This window comes from Cebus imitator, unplaced genomic scaffold (assembly GCF_001604975.1).
Source record: "Cebus imitator isolate Cc_AM_T3 unplaced genomic scaffold, Cebus_imitator-1.0 Scaffold36, whole genome shotgun sequence".
Lineage (NCBI taxonomy): Eukaryota > Metazoa > Chordata > Mammalia > Primates > Cebidae > Cebus > Cebus imitator.
The window spans coordinates 8,920,868-8,943,533 of NW_016107351.1; the positions used below are offsets into that span (position 1 = coordinate 8,920,868).

The window sequence follows — 22,666 nt, forward strand, 5'->3', positions numbered from 1 at the left end:
AAAAAGAAAAAGAAAGAAGCCAGTTACAAAAGGCTAATGGTTTCTGGTAAAAGAGAAATTCTGTTTGCTTTTGGGTGAATGTAAAATTTGCCTTTTACAAAAAAAAATTTGGTAAAATATTTTTCTTTTACCAAAAAATGACATTTTTAACAAAATGCAAAAAAGAAAAAAAGATTAACATAAAGTTATTTGCATCAACACTGACTGTTCTTAGAAGCATGAAATTGTTAAAAAAAATATTCAATTTTAGTTTAATGTTAGAACAAAAAAGAAAAAGTGAGCATAATAAACCTTGTCTGTTAGAAATTGTCAACAGTGGAAAAAGTCATTGTTCTAAAAAAGTAGAAAAAAATATCAAATTAATTTTCTATGTAAAAATCATACAGTATGGGAAGAAACTAAGGAAGATTTATAAAAGAGTGCAGATTTTCAAAATATTTTGGTTGGTGCAAAAGTAATTGCAGTTTTTGCCATTAAAATGGCAATTACTTTTGCACGAACTGAATAGTTATAGAGGGACGGGTTCATTAGGATCTCTGTTGCTTGGGGAATGATGACATAGTCCTCATTTGACCACAGCACACTCATTAATGCAATTTATTCAGTAAATATTTAGTAGTCTGCTAACACTGATGTAAAAATCACAGCATCTAATAACTCTGAAGAACATAAGGATAACTAAGACATAGTCCTTTGCTATAACTTGGCCTTGTGTCATTTTCTGCTTTTTTTTTTTAAAATGAAAATAATATTTTTCCTCCTTTCAAAACAGTAAATTTGAGGGTTGGGACTATTTTTCTTTGGTATTCCCCGCAGTGTCTGATACTATGATGTTCTATCAATTCACATGAGACATTCAATCAATATTTTTTGACAATATGGTCTTATATTAACATTGATTTGAACTATAAAAACATGGAAATATTTTATAAAAAAAGAACACTACATTTTGGTGATTCCTAGAGCTGTAACTTTCATAGTGACAAGTGATGGCTTTGTTTTCTACATACTACTCATATGCTAGCCTTCTTGAGCACCCTAGATAAAATTAAAAACAGTTTGAAAATTGATAGGAATTTTCTAATCTGAGTAGAGAATTTTGTTACTGATTTTTTTTCTTGCTACATAGATAAAATCTTAGTCATCTAAAATGAGGCAGCTTATCTCTGATTATGTCTTTTTCAGTTAGCATTCTGTGTGGTTGAGGTGGCAAATATATGTCCAGAGTGTGTCCTAAACAAGAAATAAGAATGGGAGAAAAATATATTAAATTATAAGTGATTGCAATTTAACCAAACGGCACTCTAACTTTCTAATTAGACAAAGGAATGAAGTGAAGGTTGATAATTTACAATTTTTTTTTTGTATTTAACTTTCTATTGAAGTATAACACATATCCAGATAAGTTTACAATTCATAAGTGTACATTTTAAAGAATTAACCAAATGAATTTATTATGGTTTTAGTGTTAACTGTCTTCCAATTTAAGAACTGCTGTAAAATTGACCACATAATTGGAAGTAAATCACTCCTCAGCAAATGCAAAAGAATGGAAATCATAACAAACAGTCTCTCAGACCACAGTGCAATAAAATTAGAACTCAGGATTAAGAAACTAACTCAGAACTGCACAACATCATGGAAACTGAACAAATGGCCCTTGAATGTTGACTGGATAAACAATGAAATGAAGGCAGAAATAAAGATTTTTTTCTAAACCAACGAGAACGAAGACACAATGTACCAGAAACTCCGGTTTCTGATTTGTAAACATATATATATATATATATATATGATTTGTAAACATATATATATATATGTATTTTATTGCACTTTAGGTTCTGGGGTACATGTGAAGAACCTGCAGGATTGTTGCATAGGTACATATGTGGCAATGTGGTTTGCTGCCTCCATCCCCATCACCTATAACATGCATGAATTACATAAATTATAATACAGGTTGATGAAGGGTCACAGATTGAACACAGTAATCCTAAGTAGGATATATTCAATACCCTTACTCTAGAAATTCTGCTTATGAGCCTTTGAAGTCACTACCTTCACCCAAAGGGAACCCCTATCCTGACTTCTAATCTGATTAATTTTGAATATATTTAAACTTCATTTAATAAAGTCATGGTGTTCTTTTTTCTTTTCATTGTGAGATTTGTTTGCTTAACATTATTTTAGTTACATTCATCCATATTGTTATGTGAGAAAAAAAGTATAATTAAAATAAATAAATAATTAAAACAAAACAAAAACAAACAGTGTCTTTTAGTAGGCTGTGTTCCTTCATGAATGTTTCTTAGCATTTTTCCCCTGTAGGTGACAGGAAGGCCAGTGAGGGCTCAAGTGGGAAACATGTCTGTCTCCCACATAGGATAAAGCCTTTTCTCCTGAGGAGTAGGCCTCTCGCTGCTTCTGTGACAACTTGCTCTCCAGGTTTTTCTGCTCCCTCTATGACCACATCTCAGTCTCCCTTTCTCCTCTCTCTAAATTCTAGATATTATTGCTCTCTCTACAGTTTCTTTATAAGTGATCGCATATATTTCCTTGAGCTTAAATACTATTTATATGCTGACAATTCCCAATTCTTTCTTTTATTATTTTAAATTGATACATGATAATTCACTTTTTTGGGGCACAGTGTGAAATTTTAATACATACATTCAACGTGTAATAATCAAATCAGGGGAATTAACACATTCATCATGTTTAACTTTTATCGTTTCTTTTTGTTGGGAACAGTCAAACTCTGCTCTAGCTTCTTGAAAATATACAGAAAATTATTGTTAATTATAGACACTCTGTAGTGCTAGAATGCTTGAACTTTTTTCTGTTATCTAGCTGTTCTTTTGTATCCATTAACTAACCTTTGGCTGTCCCCTGTCCCCTTCTCTATAAACCCCTTCCAGCCTTTACTTTAGTAATCACTATTATTTTTTGGAGACGGAGTTTCACTCTTGTTGCCCAGGTTGGAGTGCAATGGTACAATGTTGGCTCACCACAACCTCCACCTCCTGGGTTTAAATGATTCTCCTGCCTCAGCCTTCCTAGTAGCTGGGATTACAGGTATGTGCCACCATGCCAGGCTAATTTTGTTTTTTCAGTAGAGACGGGATTTCTCCATGTTGGTCAGGCTGGACTTGAACTCCCAACCTCAGGTGATCCACCCTCCTTAACCTCCCAAAGTGCTGGGATTACAGACGTGAGCCACTGTGCCAGGCTCAGTAATCACTATTCTACTTTATACTTCATTAAGATCAGCTATTTTGGCTTCCACATATGAGTGAGAACATGCGATATTTATCTTTCTGTTCCTGGCTTATTTCAGTTAACATAATGTTCTCCAAGTTTTCTATGTTGATGCAAATGACAGAATTTATTTCTCTGTCAAAGCTGAATAGTATTCCATTGCATAATCCAAGTACACAATAATATTCCAAGTATACATTTTCTTTATCCATTCATCTGTTGATGGGTACTTAAGTTGATTTGATATCCTGGATTTATTTATTTATTTAAAAAATTAAAATATAGAATAGAAATGGGGACTCACTATGTTGCCCAGGCTAGTTTTGAACTCCTGGGCTCAAGTGATTCTCCTGCCTCTGCCTCCCAAAATGCTGACATTACAGGTATGGGTCACAGTGCTCAGCCTTGGATATTGTGACTAGAGCTCCAATAAACATAAGAAGTGCAGAAATCTCTTTGACATACTGCTTTCCTTTTCTGTGAATACATACCCAGCAGTGGAACTGTTGGATTGTATGGTGTTTCTATTTTTAGTTTTTTGAGGAACCTCCATACTGTTTTCTACAATGGCTGGACTAGTTTACATTCCTACCAACAGTATGTAAGTGTACCTGTTTCTCTATATCCTTGCCAGCATTTGCTATTTTTCCTTTTTTTTTTTTTTTTTTNTTTTTTTTTGATAATAGCCATTCTAACTGGGGTAAGATAATATCTCATTGTGGTTTTGATTTGCATTTCCTTGCTGATGAATGATGTTGAGCGTTTTTTCCATATACCACTTGGCTGTTTGTATATCTTCTTTTGAGAGATGTCTGTTCAGCTCATTTACCCATTTCTTAATTGGATTGTTTGTTTGTTTTGCTATTAAGTTGCTTGAGTTATATATTTTGGATATTAATCCCTTGTAGGATGAATAGTTTTCACATATTTTCTATGATTCTGTAAGTTGTCATTTTTCTCTGTTGACTTTTCCTTTGCAGTGCAGAAACCTTTTAGGTTGATGTAATCCTATTTGTCTATTTTTGCTTGTGTTGTCTGTGATTTAGAGGTCTTCTCTATAAAGTCTTTGCCTAGACTAATGTCCTGAAGCATTTATCCCATGCTACTTTTAATAGTTTTAGAGTTTCAGGTCTTAAACTTACATCTTTAATCCATTTTTCGTTGACTTTTGTATATGGTAAGAGAGAGGGGTCTAGTTTCATATGGATATCCAGTTTTTCTCAGCACCATTTGTTGAAGAGACTGTCTCTTTCCCCAAAAATGTTCTTGCATCTTTGTTAAAAATCAGTTGGCTTTAAATATATGAATTTATTTCTGGGTTCTGTGTTGTATTCCATTAGTCAATGTGTCTGGTTTTATGCCGATATCATGCTGTTTTGATTACTCTAGGCTTGACTATATTTTGAAGTTAGCTTTGTTCTTTTTTCTCATGATTGCCTTGGCTATTCAAGGTCTTTTGTAGTTCCATACCAATTTTAGGATTTTGTGTGTGTGTGCGTGTGTGTGTGTGTGTGTGTGTGTTTGTGTGTGTGTTTGTGTGTGTGTATGAAGAATGTCATTGATATTTTGATAGGGACTGCATTAAATCTATAAATCACTTTGTACTGCAGTCATTTTCCCAATAGTCTTTCAATTCGTGAACATGGGATGGCTTGCCATTTTTGTTGTGTGTTCCTTTTCAATTCATTTCATTAGTGTTTGATATGGTTTGGCTCCATGTCCCCACCCAAATCTCATCTTGAGTTTTACTCCCATAATTCCCATGTGTTGTGGGAGGGACCTGGTGGGAAATAATTGAATCATGAGGGCAGTTTCTCCTATACTGTTCTCCTGGTAGTGAATAAGTCTTACAAGATCCAATGCTTTGGTAAGGAGAAACCCATTTCACTTGGCTCTTATTTTCTCTCTTTGCTTGCTGCCATTTATGTAAGACATGACTTGCACCTCCTTGCCTTCTGCCATAATTGTGAGGCTTCCCCAACCACATGGAACTGTAAGTCCAATTAAATGTCTTTCTTTTGTAAATTGCCCAGTCTTGGGTATGTCTTTATCAGCAGGATAAAAACAGACTAACACAGTGTTTTAGAGCTTTTTTTTGGAGAGAGATTTTCCTCCTTGGTAAAATTTATTCCTAGATATTTTATTTTATTGTAGCTATTCTAAATGGATTGCACTCTTGATTACCTTTTCCTCTAGACCATCATTGGTGTGTAGAAATGCTATTGATTTATCGGTTTTAAGAATTTTTTGGTGGAGCTCTTAGGGTTTTCTACAGGTACATCATGTCGAGTGCAAAAGAGAGACAATTCCACTTTCTTGTTTCCTATTTGGATGCCCTTTATTTCTTTCTCTTACCAAATTGCTCTTCTAGGACCCAGTACTATGTTGAATGAAAGTAGTGAATGTGGCTATCATTGTTTTGTGTCTTGTTCTAGATCTTAGATAAAAAGCTTTCAACTTTTTCCTATTGAGTCTGTTGTTGGCTATGAGTTTGTCATACATGCCCCCCCCCCTTTTTTCTGTTAAGGTACTTAACATTTTGAGAGACAACTCCCAATTTTTCATTTCTAGGCCAGGTCTCTCATTTGAAGACCAAAATCAAATACCCAGTTTTCGATTTGACATCTCTAATTACCCATCCCTCTGGCATCAGAAACAAAAAAGTAAACCCTATTTCCATCACGAGATGCTTATTCTCAGTTTTCAATAAAAGATTCCATTATCTGTAAGTTCCTCAGTCTAAAAGTCTGGGGAACATTTATTATTATTATACTTTAAGTTCTGGGGTACATGTGCAGAATGTGCTGGTTTGTTTCATAGATATACACGTGTCATGGTGGTTTGCGGAATCTATCACCCCATGATCTACATTAGGTATTTCTCCTAATGCTATCCTGCCCCTATCCCCTGACCCCTTGTGATCCCTCCCCTACCCTCCCAGCCCCCAGCAGGCCCCCATGTATGATGTATCCATGTGTTCTCATTGTTCAACAGCCACTTATGAGTGAGAACATATGGCGTCTAGTTTTCTGTTTTTGTGTCAGTTTACTGAGAATGATGCTTTTCGGCTTCATCCATGTTCCTGCAAAGGACATGAGCTCATCTTTTTTTAATGGCTGCATAGTATTCCATGGTATATATGTGCCACATTCTCTTTATCCAGTCTATCATTGATGGGCATTTGGATTGGTTCCAAGTCTTTGCTATTGGGAACAGTGCCACAATAAACACACAGGTGCATGTGTCTTTATAATAGAATGATTTATAATCCTTTGGATATATACCCAGTAATGGGATTGCTGGGTCAAATGGTATTTCTAGTTCTAGATCCTTGAGGAATCACCACACTGTCTTCCACAATGGTTGAACTAATTTACTCTCCCACCAACAGTGTAAAATCATTCCTGTTTCTCCACATCCTCTCCAGCATCTGTTGTCTCCAGATATTTTAATGATTGCCATTCTAACTGACATGAGATGGTATCTCATTGTGGTTTTGATTTGCGTTTCTTTAATGACCAGTGATGATGTGCCTTTTTTCTTATGTTTGTTGGCTGCATAAATGTCTTCTTTTGAGAAGTGTCTGTTCACATCCTTCATCCACTTTTTGATGGAGTTGTTTGTTTTTCTCCTGTAAATTTGTGTAAGTTTCTTGTAGATTCTGGATATTAGCCCTTTGTCAGATGAATGCATTGCAAAATTTTTCTCCCATTCTGTAGGTTGTCTGTTCACCCTTATGATAGTTTCTTTTTGTTGTGCTGAAGCTCTTTAGCTTAATTAGATCCCATTTGTCAATTCTGGCTTTTGTTGCCGTTGCTTTTGGTGTTTTAGTCATGAAGTCTTTCCCCATACCTATGTCCTGATATTGCCTAGGTTATCTTCTAGGGTTTTTATGGTTTTAGGCCTTATGTTTAAATCTTTAATCAATCTTGAGTTAATTTTTGTATAAGCTGTAAGGAAGAGGCCCAGTTTCAGTTTTCTCCATGTGGCTAGCCAGTTTTCCCAACCCCATTTGTTAAATAGGAAATCATTTCCCCATTGCTTGTTTTTGTCAGGTTTGTCAAAGATCAGATGGTTGTGGATGTGTGGTGTTATTTCTGAGGCCTCTGTTTGGTTATATTGGTCTATATATCTGTTTTGCTACCAGTACCATGCTGCTTTGTTTACTGTAGCTTTGTAGAATAGTTTGAAGTCAGATAGCATGATGCTTCCACCTTTGTTCTTTCTGCTTAGGATTGTCTTGGCTATATGGGCTCTTTTTTGGTTCCATATGAAATTTAAGTACTTTTTTTTCAATTCATGAAGAAAGTCAATGGTAGCCTGATGGGATTAGCATCGAATCTATAAATTATTTTGGGAAGTATAGCCATTTTCATAATATTGATTCTTCCTACCTATGAGCATGGAATGTTTTTTCCATTTGTTTGTGTCCTCTCTGATTTCCTTGAACTGTGGTTTATAGTTCTTGTTAAAGAGGTCCTTCACATCCCTTGTAAGTTGTATTCCTAGGTATTTTATTCTCTTTGTAGCAATTGAGAATTGAAATTCACTCATGATTTGGCTCTCTGTTTGTGTATTATTGGTGTAGAGGAATGCTTGTAATTTTTGCATATTGATTTTGTATCCTGAGGCTTTGCTGAGTTGCTTATCTATCTGCTTAAGGACTTTTTAAGTTGATTATCTCAATCAATGCAGAAAAGGCCATTAATAAAATTTTACACCCCTTCATGCTAAAAACACTCAAACTCTAGGTATTGATGGAACGTATCTCAACATAATTAAAGTGGTTTATGACAAACCCACAGCCAATATTACACTGAATAAGAAAAGCTGAAAGCATTCCCTTTCAAAACCAGCACAAGACAAAGATGCCCTGTCTCACCACTCCTATTGGAAGTTCTGGCCAGGGCAACCAGGCAAGAGAAAGAAATAAAGGTATTCAAATAGGAAGAGGAGAAGTCTATTTATCTCTGTTTGCAGATGACATGATTATATATTTAGAAAACCTCTTCACCCTTTAAGTTCTGGGAGACATATGCAGGATGTGCATGTTTGTTGTATAGGTCAATGTGTGCTATGGTGGTTTCTGCACAGATTCACCCATCGCCTGGTATTAAACCCAGTATCCATTAACAATTTTTCCTAGTGTTCTCCCTCAACTTACACTTCCTGAGAGGCCTCAGTGTCTGTTGTTCCCCTCACTGTGTCCATGTGTTCTCATCATTCAGCTCCCACTTATAAATTAGAATATGGGGTGTTTGGGTTTTTGTTCCTTTGTTAGTTTGCTGAGGATAATGGCTTGCAACTCCATCCATGTCCCTGCAAAGAACATGATCTTATTTCTTTTTATGACTACATTGTATTCCATGTTGAATATGTACCACATTTTCTGTATGCAGCCTATTATTTATGGGCATTTGGGTTGATTCAGTGTCTTTGCTATTGTGAATAGTGCTGCAATGAACATATGCATGCGTATATAATTTATATTCATTTGGGTATATACTCAGTAGCTGAATTGCTGAGTTAGATGGCATTTCAGCCTTTAGGTCTTTGAACAATAGCCACACTGTCTTCTACAATGGTTGAACTAGCTGACATTTCCACCAACAGTGTAAAAACATGCCTTTTTCTTTACAACCTCTCCAGCATCTGTTGCTTCTTGACATTTTAATAATCACCAATTGGACTAGTGTGAAATGATACCTCATTGGTTTTGATTTGCATTTCTGTAATGGTTAGTGATACTGTACTTTTTTTCATATATTTGTTGGCCACATGAAGGTCATCTTTTGAGAAATGTCTCTTCATATCCTTTGCCTACTTTTTAATGGAGCTGTTTATCTTTTTCTTGTAAATTTGTTTAAGTTCCTTGTAGGCTATGGATATTAGACCTGTGTCAGATGGATGGATTGCAAAAATATTCTCCCATTCTGTAGGTTGTCTGTTCACTCTGTTGATAGTTTCTTTTGCTGTGCAGAAGCTCTTTAGTTTAATTAGATCCCATTTGTCAATTTTTGCTTTTGTTGCAATTGCTTTTGATTTTTTATCATAAAATATTTGCTAATTCCTGTGTTCTTAATGGTATTGCCTAGATTTTCTTTCAGGGTTTTTGCAGTTTTGGGGCTTACATTTAAGTCTTTAATCTATCTTGAGTACATTTTTGTATAAAGTTTAAGAAAGGAGTCCAGTTTCAGTTTTCTGCATTTGGGTGGCCATGAACTGCAATGACTTCTATGGAGGGATACACAAAATAAAGCTGCAATTACAATCAGTAGGTTTAAGTCATGATTTATTTTCCCTATTGTAAATCTAAAGGTCCTGACTAAAATTAAAAATATTAAAGATGGGGAACATTTAGTCCAACTATCTCATTAGTTATGCAGAAAGTGAGATGCAGGGAGTGAAAGTGACTTGTGTAAGGCTACACAGCTGGTTATTTCACATCTTTGTTCTCAAAATATTCAGCCTTCCCATCACACAACATTAATAGTTTCAACTACCAACTTTAATTTAATCACTAGAAACTGATGCAAGGATTTTTTTTTTTTAGTTAATAAAACTCTCTGTTTGAGTTTGTTTAAAAAGTGATGTTCATTAATTAACAGCATGCAGATGTTAAGGGAATAAAGTGTAGCACTACACTTTCCTTTACTCTAGAGATTAGAGGGTGAAAAAGCAAAAAAGAGGTGTTGTTCTTTGCTTTCCAGATCTAAGAATGCTTTGAGTAACACTGCTTTTCAATTTTACCTAGCAGCACATTTGGGATGTAATCATTTCTGAGTTTGTTCTTACAAAAGCTGCTTCTCTGGAAATGGGTTTTTGTCTAGGGGATTTTTTTTTATGGAGTTATAATTAGACTTCACTTAATACGCCCATAAATTTGCAGCCTTTTGTGTATTGCACAGGTGTTCTGCTATTCTCCTATTCCAACAGGGCAAGTTTGAATAACCAAAAGAGCTTTTAGATATTGGCAGAAAGGCACCTTAGGTCCTTTAATTTGCAGGATGGGAAGCTGTGCAATTCCCTAGCTATCATAACATGTGGGAGAAGTAGCTGTTGAGGCTTTCAATTCTGCTTCTGCTCTACTGGTGTAAACTAAAATTCAGAAGCTCAGAAATTCAGGATCCTAAAGATACACTTTTCTCAGAAGTGTTTGTTATAACAAGTCATGGAGGAGAGAGGTTTAGTGGCAGTAAGAAACAAAACAACATTGTAAAGGGATTTTACAATCCGCAAACATATAAACAACAAACCTCTGAAATATGTTATTTCCTAACCACTGTATTTTTAAAGCTTACATAGGCATCAAACTTAAAATGCAATGAATATAGCTATCTCAGGAAAAATCAGCTCTCCATGGTTAAGAAAGTAAGCAACCCTGACATGTACTTAGGGGACCCACTCAGCAGGGCAGCCGCTGTGATAGTCCTTCTGGGAAGCCCCCTTTGGTGTTTGCTGTCAACAAGGTGCATGTTAAGCCATCCACCTGGAGAGTGACAGGGATATACTCCAACAAGCAGAATTATCAGCCACTCACCCTGATGACAGCTCTTCTTTCTCCAGAGCTTACAGACTTGGGGCAGACAGAGTCTCACTTTAACAATTTCAAGTTGATTTAATACACAAGAACAAAAAAAAAGATGAGGTTCAAAAATACCCTTGGCCACTTTAGAATGGCAAAAGAATTACAAAATGTCATTGTTGAAACTGAATCATTAGGTGCAATATTCAGATTTACCCTCTGGAAAAGATTTGATGTTTCCTGCCAGGTGTTTAATCATGAATACAAATCAAAATGAGCAGTAAAATGCTGGGTTTTACTGAGCTATATTAACTGTATAAACCACTCACACACCAGTTATGCTCTAAAGTGACTGACTGATGGCAGAGATAGAAAAGAGCTAGTTCATTGCTGGCAAACATTTCTTACTCAGGTCCCATACATTATCCTATTAGAACAAGAGAACTAAAAATATACCTATATTTGTCCGTCTTTGTAAGCAACACAAAAAAATTTAAAATATATGAATATGTGAGCTTATGCAAGCTATTCTTGTTTACTTTTCAAACTTTAAAAAAATTTAAATTCTAAAATTTATTTTTTAACATTTTAGAAATAAATAGGAAGGCCTGTTTTTAGGAATACCTGCAACAACCTCTCTCTGGGAAAATAAAAACTCATATAGCCCTTCAGGAATCATGGATAACATTAAATAATTCATATGTTTTGAAAAATGAGTTATATTCCTGATATTGGGTGTTTATAACTCCCTTTTGCAGTTCATGTTTTGATTCAGAGTTTACAATATCACCATTACAACAAAATTGACATTATGACTTGATTATGCAAGACTGCTTATCCTTACCTTTGGATGTATATTTTATTTTTTAATTAAACAAAGGAAGGTGTATGGAACATTCAACATTGTGGGAAAACATGTAGATTTTGGATACACTGCATAATCTTAATTCAATGTAGGTACATGTGAAGTCAGAATTTGGCTACAAGCTATAATTAATATTCAGAAATACTTTCCCTCTCTTTCTCTTCTCTTCCTTACTCTCCCTTTTTCTCTTTTCTCTCCTTCTCCCCATCCTCTCTCTTTGCTCTCCCTCTTTCTCTTTCATTTTCCAATTTGATATTTGTCTTAGAAATGCATAGAAATCCCAGAAGCCAGTGGTCAAGTCATTAATAATATAGATAGGCCATGAGATTATTGGAGTTGCCCAGTTAAATTATTTTGACTAGACAATTCTACAATAACTTGGAGTCTTTCTAAAAATACTCCATTGCTAGACTAGTGTTTTTCTCTAATAAATTGTTTATTTGCCCGAGTTGACAAAAATCAATGGAGCTCTCTATTTTGGAATTCTCCAGTTAAATGATGATGCCTCTAAACGTGTCAGTCTTTTCAAGTTTAGTTGGTTTTATAAAAATATATGGGAAATAATTTAGTGTCTATATTCATACCTTCCCAATTTTATGAGTGAAGATTCATATTAAATAATTATTTTTGGCTCCTTATCAAATGTTGAATGCTTTTCAAGATACTTAACATGTTGAAGACCATCATTTGGTAAAAGGAGAAATAATAAAGCAAGGATCAAGTCATTTACTCATTGGGAAACTCAAAACAAAACTGAGGTACCTGGTTCATCTCATTGGGACTGCTTAGACAGTGGGTGCAACTCACGGAGGGTGAGCAGAAGCAGGATGGGGCATCTCCTCATTTGGGAAGTACAAAGGGTCAGGGAACTCCCTCCCCTAGCCAAGGGAAGCCCTGCGGGACTGGGCTGTGAGAGACAGTGCTATCCGGCCCAGATACTATGCTTTTCCCATGGTTTTTGAAACCCACAGACCAGGAAATTCTCTTGGGTGCCTATACCACCAGGGCCCTGGGCTTCAAGCACAAAAACTGGGCAGCTGTTTGGGCAGATACTGAGCTAGATGCAGGAGGTTTTTCCTACCCCAGTGGCACCTGGAACCCTGATGAGACAGAACTGTTCACTCCCTTGGAAAGGAGTGGCTGAAGCCAAGTGGTCTTGCTTAGTGTGTTCCACCCCCAAGGAGCCCAGCAAGCTAAGATCCACTGGCTTGGAATTCTTGCTGCCAGCACAGCAGTCTGAAGTCAACCTGGAATGCTCCAGTTTGGACAGGGGAGGGGTGTTTTCCATTACTGAGGCTTGAGTAGGCAGTTTTCCCCTCACAGTGCAAAGAAAGCCACCACAGCTCTACAAAGCCACTATAGCCAGACTGCCTGTCTTGATTCCTTCTCTCTGGGCTGGGCATCTCTGAAAGAAAGGCAGCAGCCCCAGTCAGGGGCATATAGCAAAATTCCCATCTCCCTGGGACAGAGCGCATGAGGGAAGAGGTGGCTTTGGGTCTAGCTTCAGCAGACTTAAATGGTCCTGTCTGCTGGCTCTGAAAAGAGCAGTGGATCTCCCAGCAGAGTGCTCAGGCTCTGCTAAGGGACATACTGTCTCCTCAACTGGGTCCCTGACCCTCATCCCTCCTGATTGAAAGATACCTCCCACCAGCGATCAACAGACATCTCATATAGGAGAGCTCTGGCTGGCATCTGGCAGGTGACCCTCTGGGACAAACCTTCCAGAAGAAAAAACAGGCAGCAAGCTTTGCTGTTCTGCAGCCTCTGCTGGTGATACCCAGGCAAACAGGGTCTGGAGTGGACCTCCAGCAAATTGCAGCAGACCTGCAGAAGAGGGGCCAGGCTGTTAGAAGGAAAACTAGCAAACAGAAAGCAATAACATCAACAAAAAGGACACCCACACAAAAACCCCATAAAAGGTCATCAGCATCAAAGACCAAAGGTAGATAAACCCACTAAGATGGGAAGAAACCAGCACAAAAATGCTGAAAATTCCAAAAACCAAAATGCCTCCTCTTCTCCAAAGGGTCACAACTTCTCATCAGCAAGGGAACAAAACTGAATGGAGAATGAGTTTGATGAATTCATAGAAGTAGACTTCAGAAGGTGGGTAATAACAAACTCCTCCCAGCTAAAGGAGCATGTTCTAACCCAATGCAAGGAAGCTAAGAACATTGATAAAAGGTTACAGGAACTGCTAACTAGAATAACCAGTTTAGAGAAGAACATAAAGTGACCTGATGGAGCTGAAAAGCACAGCATGAGAACTTTGTGAAGCACACACAAGTATCAATAGCTGAATTGATCAAGCAGAAGAAAGGATATCGGAGACTGAAGATCAAAGTAATGAAATAAAGTGTGAAGACAAGATTAGAGGATAAAGAATGAAAGGTAATAAAGTGTCCAAGAATATGGGACTCGGTGAAAAGATCAAACCTATGATTGATTGGTGTACCTGAAAGTGATGGGGAGAATGGAAGTGAGTTGGAAAATGCATTTCAGGATAGTATCCCGGAGAACTTCCCCAACCTAGCAAGACAGGCCAGCATTCAAATTCAGAAATTACAGAGAACATCAATAAGATAATTCTGGAGAAGAGCAACCCAAAGACACATAATCGTCAGATTCACCAGGGTTGAAATGAAGGAAAAAATGTTAAGGGCAGCCCGAGAGAGGTCAGGTTACGTACAATATAGGCACATCAGACTAACAGTGGATCTCTCTGCAGAAACCACACAGGCCAGAATAGAGTGGGGGCCAATATTCAAAATTCTTAAGGAAAAGAATTTTCAAGCCAGAATATCATATCCAGCCAAACTAACCTTCATAAGAGAAGGAGAAAAAATCCTTTACAGACAAGCAAATGCTGAGAGATTTCTTCACATCAGGCCTGCCTTACAAGAGCTCCTAAAGGAAGCACTAAATATGGAAAGGAAAAACCAGTACCGGCCACTACAAAAACAAATGAAAATATAAAGACTCCAGACTAGCGAACAATGCAGTCAGGAAGTCTAAAGGTAATCCCAAGAAACCAAAGGGCAAAATGTCTGCTTATGCCTTCTTTGTGCAGTTGTGCAGAGAAGATCATAAGAAAAACTCAGAGGTCCCTGTCAGTTTTGCAGAATTTTCCAAGAAATGTTCTGAGAGATGGAAGACAACGTCTGGGAGAGAGAAATCTAAATATGATGAAATGGCAAAGGCCGAATAAGGTGCACTATGATAGGGAAATGAAAGATTATGGACCAGCTAAGGGAGGCAAAAAGAAGGATCCTAATGTCCCCAAAAAGCCACCATCTGGATTTTTCCTGTTCTGTTCAGAATTGTGCCCTAAGATCAAATCCACAAACTCTGGCATCTCTATTGGAGTCATGGAAAAAAAGCTGGATGAGATGTGGAATAACCTAAATGACAGTGAAAAGCAGCCTTACATCACGCAGGTGGCAAAGCTGAAGGAGAAGTATGACAAGGATGTTCCTGACTATAAGTTGAGAGAAAAGTTTGATGGCACAAAGGGTCCTGCTAAAGTTGCCCAAATATAGGTGGATGAAAAAGATGGAAGAAGACGAGGAGGAAGAAAAGAAGGAGGACGAATAGAGAAACTGTTTATCTGTCTCCTTGTGAATACTCAGAGTAGGGGAGTGCAGTAAGTGACACATCTCTGATTTGAGAAGTGTCTGTTTCTCTCATTAGGTTTAATTATAAAATTTGATCACTGTCATATTGTAGTCTCTCACAGTGCTCTAGAAATTGTCAGTGGTTTATAAGAAGTGACCATAGGTGGCTGGAGTACCCTGAAACTGTATCAAAGTTGTATATATTTCCAAACATTTTAAAAATAAAAAGGCGGTCTCATGTCCTTCTCACTCTGTGCACTTTGCTGTTGGTGTAACAAGGCATTTTTCTGGCATTTTTAAATTTATTTGTAAGGGGGTGTTAACTATGTGGTTATTTGCTAGAAATTCTGAGTTATCAACTGTATATATCTATAGTTTGTAAAAAGAACAAAACAACTGACACAAACTCTCGATGCTCCTTGCTTGGCATTGAGGCTGTGGGGAAGATGCCTTTTGGAGGGGCTGTAGCCCAGGGCATGCTCTGTGAGCCTAGATCTGTAGACTACAGCGGACTTCCATTTAGTTTCAGGTTGTCTTGTTTCTGTACCTAGTGACATAGCATTCTGCTGCCATCTTAGCTGTGGACAAAGAGGGGTCAGCTGGCATAGGAAGTTTTGTTTTTGTTTTTAGTTAAGTGCAGTAGTTTTTAAACTGTTTTTAAACAAACTGTAGAACTCTTCATTGTCAGCAAAGAGTCATTGCATCAATGAAAGTTCAAGAACCTTCTGTACTTAAACATGATTTGCAACGTTCTATTATTTTTTGGTACGTTTTAGGATGCTGAAATGTTTTTGAAGTTAAATAAGTAGTATTATATTTTTAAAATTATAACATTCAATTTCTGACTCACAGCAGTGAACAAATGCCTGCTTCATTGTATTTGGATACTGGCCTCCCTGTAAATGTAATAGCTTCTTTTATTATTCAGTGGCCGGCTCACTTAGAACTGAGATGAAGAAGAGGGCTACTTGAAGCTACTGTGTGATTTTGTTTGTGTCTGACTGGCATTAAGATGAAGTCTGGAGGAGCTCAGAGAAGAACATAGGCAACGTTCAGCAGCCTCAAAGGTACTGGAAGGTGGGTGATTAGGACTGTGGCTGACTATCTAGGTTGAACTTTTTTGTCCTGCCTCCACCCTCTATTTTGTGGAACCAAATGCATTGCTAAACAGCAATTTCAGACCCCATATGGTGTGTCAAAAATCCAGATCTTATTTTTCCTCTTTCACCCCTACCCCCATGCTCCCAGCACATATTGCGTTATTTGTGGTGCCCAACATTTGGGGTCTGGAGCTTGCTGCTTGTCTCCTGGATGCCAGTGATGGTGTGTAGGATACGGTGGTAGGGTAGGGGACAGTATCCATTGTTGTGCTCCTACTTTACTCCTTCAAAACACCAAACACCCCAAGGAAGATTGTAGGCTCCATCTTGGGCCACCTGAACTATAGGGAAGGCTAATGGAATCAACCATTTCTAAGCCCTAAATGTATCATGAAAAGTTGAATGGCCTACTCACAAGTTTGGTTCATTTACTGGAAATGTAGATTGAGGTTCAATGTTCTTAAACTGGAGGAAGCTTGATTTGTGTGTCAGTGGTTATATTAGTGGATAGTGTAATATTATATCCAGGTTGGGGTGAGGGGAGATGGCCACAGTGTCAAGTGGTGACACTAAATACCATTTTGAAGGCTGATATGTACATGCATCGTTACTGTCTGTAGCAATGAAGGATACAATACTGTGCTGTGGGTGAATGTTGCTACTGTCCAACATTAATATTTGGGTGTGTATGTTTGAGACTATAAAACATGCAGAAGTGTTTTTGTGGTATTATATTAATTTTAAGAGAAAGTAGCTTTTTCTTAAAATTCACTGTTCAGAAACTTGCATGTCTGGAGGTGGTGTCCTCTCTGCCCTGCTGGGTCCTGGATGAGTACAAGTTATGATCACAACCACAGCCTGATCTCAGTGTATTCATAGCCACTGTCTCTCCCATCAGAACTGTTTGTCCTGAATGTGTGCTCTAGTTCTAGAAAGTCACCACTAATTTAAAAAACTCGGTTGTGAGGTTTGCCCACAGGCACTTGTTCAAGAATTGCCTCTTGCTTCAGCCATGTCCTTGTCACTTGGCATTCTAAGCTAAAGATTCTGCTTCCCAATCCATGATGTGCTAGGCCAAGATTTGGGAGCTGTGGCCAGCCTCATTAAATATGGAAGAGAAACAACCTGTAGTCAAAAGGGAGTGATCTGTTAAGTGGTGCCCGTCTATTCTGTAATTAGACATACCAACACGGGAAAGTAAAAGGATGGAAAGGGGTAACCTTTGTGCTTCCAAAAATGCTAAGCAGAAGTGGGGAAGCAGTTTACTCAAATGATCTTTGATTAGGCAAACATAGAGTTTTAAAGAGGCTGTTGAGGCCACTTGGTCCATTAGCTGGTGCAGCAAGATCACTACTAAATGTTTTGACACTATCACAAGATTGCTCCTCTAATGGAATAATGCTCTAGTTTCTCTGAGATTATGGCATTATGTTACCTAAGGCTTAGGATTAACTTGATTTCTGAGCCCAATGTGTGTGTTCTTAAGATGCCAACTTGTTGCTCATTTTTTTTTTTCCAGTTAAAAGGATAGTATCTGCTCCATCTAACTACTTCACCCCATTCTTGAAGGGCATTTTATCCTTTGGAAAGAACAAGGCTGTGATGTAGTGACTATTGTCTGTGTCTCCTGTGTGTGTTTGTTGTTGTCAGAAATGCATTTGGGGACATTGGATGCATTCATTTTCTGTTATAAAGTTTCTTAATCATTCTCCTCTCGCAAAATATATAAAGACCAATGATACTATGAGGAAACTGCACCGATGAATGCGCAAAATAACCAGCTAGCCTCATAACGACAGGATCATATTCACACATAACAATATTAACCTTAAATGTAAATGCTACAATTAAAAGACACAGACTGGCAAATTGGGTAGAGTCAAGACACATCAGTGTGCTGTATTCAGGAAACCCACATAGCCTCAAAATAAAGGGATGGAGGAAGATTTACCAAGCAAATGGAAAACAAACAAACCAAAACAAGACAAAAGCAGGAGTTGCAAACCTGGTCTCTGATAAAATAGACTTTAAACCAACAAAGATCAAACAAGACAAAGAAGGACATTACATAATGGTAAAGAGATCAATGCAACAAGAAGAGCTAACTATCCTAAATATATATGTAACCAATACAGGAGCACCCAGATTCATAAAGCAAGTTTTTAGAGACCTACAAAGAGACTTACACTCCCACACAATAATAGCGAGAGTCTTTAACACCCCACTTTCAATATTAGACAGATCAATAAGACAGAAAATTAACAAGGGTATTCAGGACTTGAACTCAGCTCTGGGCCAAGCAGACCTAATAGACGTCTACAGAGCTCTCCAACCAAAATCAACAGAATATACATTCTTCTAAGCACCACATCACACTTATTCTAAAATTGACCACATAATTGGAAGTAAAGCACTCCTCAGAAAATACAAAAGAAGAGAAAACATAACAAACAGTCTCTTAGACCACAGGATCAAATTAGATCTCAGGATTAGCAAACTGACACAAAACCACACAACAACATGGAAACTGAAGAGCCTGTTCCTGAATGACTACTGGGTAAACAACAAAATTAAGGCAGAAATAAATAAATTATTTGGAACCACTGAGAACAAAGAAGATGCAATGTATGAGAATCTCTGGTACTCAACCAAAGCGGTATTTAGAGGGAAATCTGTATCACTAATTGCCCACACCAGAAAGTGGAAAATAGCTAAAATCAATACCCAAACATCACAGTTATGGACTAGAGAAGCAAGGACAAACAAATTCAAATGCTGGCAGAAGACAAGGAATAACTAAGATTAGAGCAGAACTGAATGACATACAGATACACCAAACCTGCCTCCCCCCCCCAAAAAATTCAATGAATCCAGGAGCTAGTTTTTTGAAAAGGTTAACAAAATAGACTACTAGGTAGACTAATAAAGCAGAAAAGAGAGAAGAATCAAATAGATACAATAAAAAAATGATACTGGGGGGATCACCACTGATCCCACAGAAATACAAACTAACATCAGAGAATACCATGAACGCCCATATGCAAATAGACCAGAAAATCTAGAAGAACTGGATAAATTCCTGCACACATACATCCTCTCAAGACTAAACTAGGAAGAAGTTGAATCCCTGAATAGACCAATAACAAGTTCTGAAATTGAGGCAGTAATTAATAGCCTACCAACCAAAAACTCAGGATCAGACAGATTCACAGCCAAATTCTACCAGAGGTGCAAAACAGAGCTGGTACCATTCCTTCGGAAACGATTATAAACAATAGAAAAAGAGGGATCCTCCCTGACTCATATTATGAGGCCAGCATCATCCCGATACCAAAATCTGGCAAAGATACAATAAAAAGCAAATTTCAGGCCAATATCCCTAATGAATATCGATGCAAAAATCCTCAATAAAATACCAACAAACTGAATCCAGTAGCATATTAAATAGCTTTTTCACCACGATCAAGTCAATTTCATCCCTGGGATGCAAAGCTGGTCCAACATACAAATATCAATAATGTACATGGGCCACCAGTGCTATAGGACAGGGTCTGTCTCCATCAAAAAAAAAAATGTAATCCATCACAGAAACAGAACCAATGACAAAAACCACATGATTATCTCAGTACATACCGATACGTATATATGTGTGTGTACATGTGTGTGTGTGTATATATATATATATATATATATATATATATATATGCACCAATGGAACAGAACAGAGGCCTCAGAAATAACCCTATACATCTACAACCATCTGATCTTTGACAAACCTGACAAAAACAAGCAATGGGGAAAGGATTTCCTATTTAATAAATGATGTTGGGAAAACTGGCTAGCCTATTCAGAAAACTGAAATTGGACTCCTTCTTTACACCTTATACATATATTATCTCAAGATGGATTAAAGATTTAAATGTAAGACTTAAAGCTATAAAAACCCTAGAAGATAACCTAGGCAATACCATTCAGGACATAGGCATGGGCAAAGACTTCATGACTAAACACCAAAAGCAATGGCAGCAAAAGCCAAAATTGGCAAATGGTATCTAATTAAAGAGCTTCTGCAGAGCAAAAGCAACTATCATCAGAGTGAACAGGCAACCCACAGAATGGGAGAAAATTTTTGCACTCTATCCATCTGACAAAGGGCCAATATCCAGAATCTATAAGAAACTTAAACGAATTTACAAGAGAAAAACAACCCCATCAAAAAGTGGGCAAAGGATATGAACAGACACTTCTCAAAATAAGAGATTTATGTGGCCACCAAATGTGAAAAACTTATCATCACTGGTCATTAGAGAAATGCAAATCAAGACCACAGTGAGATACCATCTCATGTCAGTTAGAATGGCCATCATGAAATAGGAAACAACAGACACTGGAGACAATGTGGAGAAATAGGAATGCTTTTACACTGTTGGTGGGAGTATAAATTAGTCCAACCATTGTGGAAGACAGTGTGGTGATTCCTCAAGGATCTAGAACCAGAAATACCATTTGATCCAGCAATCCCATTACTGCGTATGTACCCAAAGGATTATAAATCATTCTACTATAAAGACACATGTACATGTATGTTTATTGCAGCACTATTCACAGTAGGAAAGTCTTCAAACCAACCCAAATGCCTATCAATGATAGACTGGATAAAGAAAATATGGCACATATATACAATGGAATTCTATGCAGCCATAAAAAAAGGATGAGTTTATGTCCTTTTCAGGAACATAGTGGAAGCTGGAAACCATCACTCTCAGCAAACTAACATGGGAACAGAAAATCAAACACTGCATGTTCTCATTCATAAATGGGAGTTGAATAATGAGAACACATGGACAAAGGAAGGGGAACATCACACACTGGGACCTGTCAGGGGTTGGGAGGCAGGGGAGGGATACCAATAGGACAAATACCTAATGCATTGTAGGGTTTAAAACCTAGATGACAGGTTGATTGGTGCAGCAAACAACCGTGGCATATGTATACCTATGGAACAAACCCACATATTCTCCACATGTATCTGAGAACATAAAGTATAATAATCAAAGAATTACAATAAAAAATAAATATGCCACTTCATTGTTTCCTCTAACAACAGCAGTTGAATTTCAATACCAGTTGAACAATTTCAATACCAGTTGAAATTACACAATAAATTATAAATAAATATATATATATATAATATTTGCTATATCCCAAGTAGTTTAAGCATAATTTAAGCATAATTTGAAGTCAACTACTTTAAAACAGTTTTATGAAATCAACAGAAGGAGTAAAAATCTCAAATTATGTTTGGAAGGCAATTCTCTAGATTAGTGGTCTCTAAACTTGTTTAATCATGCTTCACAGACATTATTTATTTAAAATTCTATACATCTACTCATAATATGGACATCATGAAACATAAAAAAATAGAAATTAAAAGATTGATATAAAAAAGGGAATTAATATTTTCTTCCAATATCACAATTCAGTGTATATACCCTACTTTGGGAACCATTGGACTGGTATAGTCTTTGAAAGCCTGTCATGTGAGAAAGAATAATTCCTTGGTTTAATGCTGTTATTGCAGGACTTCTTAAGAGTTTTATTTTGCTACTGCACATGGTGAATTACTGAAGGGGCAACAGAATACTGTGTAGTGATTTAGAGAAAGATAAATATGAGACTCCAGATCAATCTGCTGCTCATAAACAATATAACTTTAGACTGGTTGATTAAACTCTTTGAGCTTCAGTTTTTCCATCTGTACAATGGCAATAACAACGTATCTCCTTGGGTTATTACACAGATTACATAATGTAAAACACTTAGTCCAATGTCTAGCATATGGTGAATTCTCAGCAGATTTAAGTTCATTTCATCACAGACTCTTTTTTTTTTAATGGGTGCCTTATTGCAGTAGTGTACTGTGGAAAATACTTTTGGAAATGTTTCAGATTAAACTATTTATTCATTGATTATATTATTAAGTTACTTTTTCAAATTTGACAAATACTTATTGACTATTTCCTAAGTATAGATGTAATAATGGGCTCAGGGTAACAGCATACATAGCTGAATATTCTGAAGGACTTTTAAATTATTTTTAACTTCAGAAAAAAATTTGAGAGCCTACCATGTATCAGACATCATGTACTGCTCTGTAGATATGAAGATGATCAAGGCAGATATGGTGTCTACCTTCATGAAGCTTAGAGTCTAAGGGAAGGACTGGTATGATGCATGGCCGGTGCTTACAAGGTAAATGCAAGATAGTATAAAGAGTGTTCTGACAAAGGATGAATAAGATGGG

At 37.1% G+C, this 22,666-nt stretch overlaps 1 protein-coding gene and 1 pseudogene across 1 annotated transcript in view; one reads left to right on the top strand and one right to left on the bottom strand.

Moving 5' to 3' along the window:
* The window catches only part of LOC108301578, a 34,456-nt pseudogene extending 19,214 nt beyond the window's left edge, over positions 1-15,242 (top strand).
* The window catches only part of LOC108301579 (eyes shut homolog), a 1,388,593-nt gene that overhangs the window by 117,765 nt on the left and 1,248,162 nt on the right, over positions 1-22,666 (bottom strand). The gene's annotated exons all lie outside the window — the stretch shown is intronic.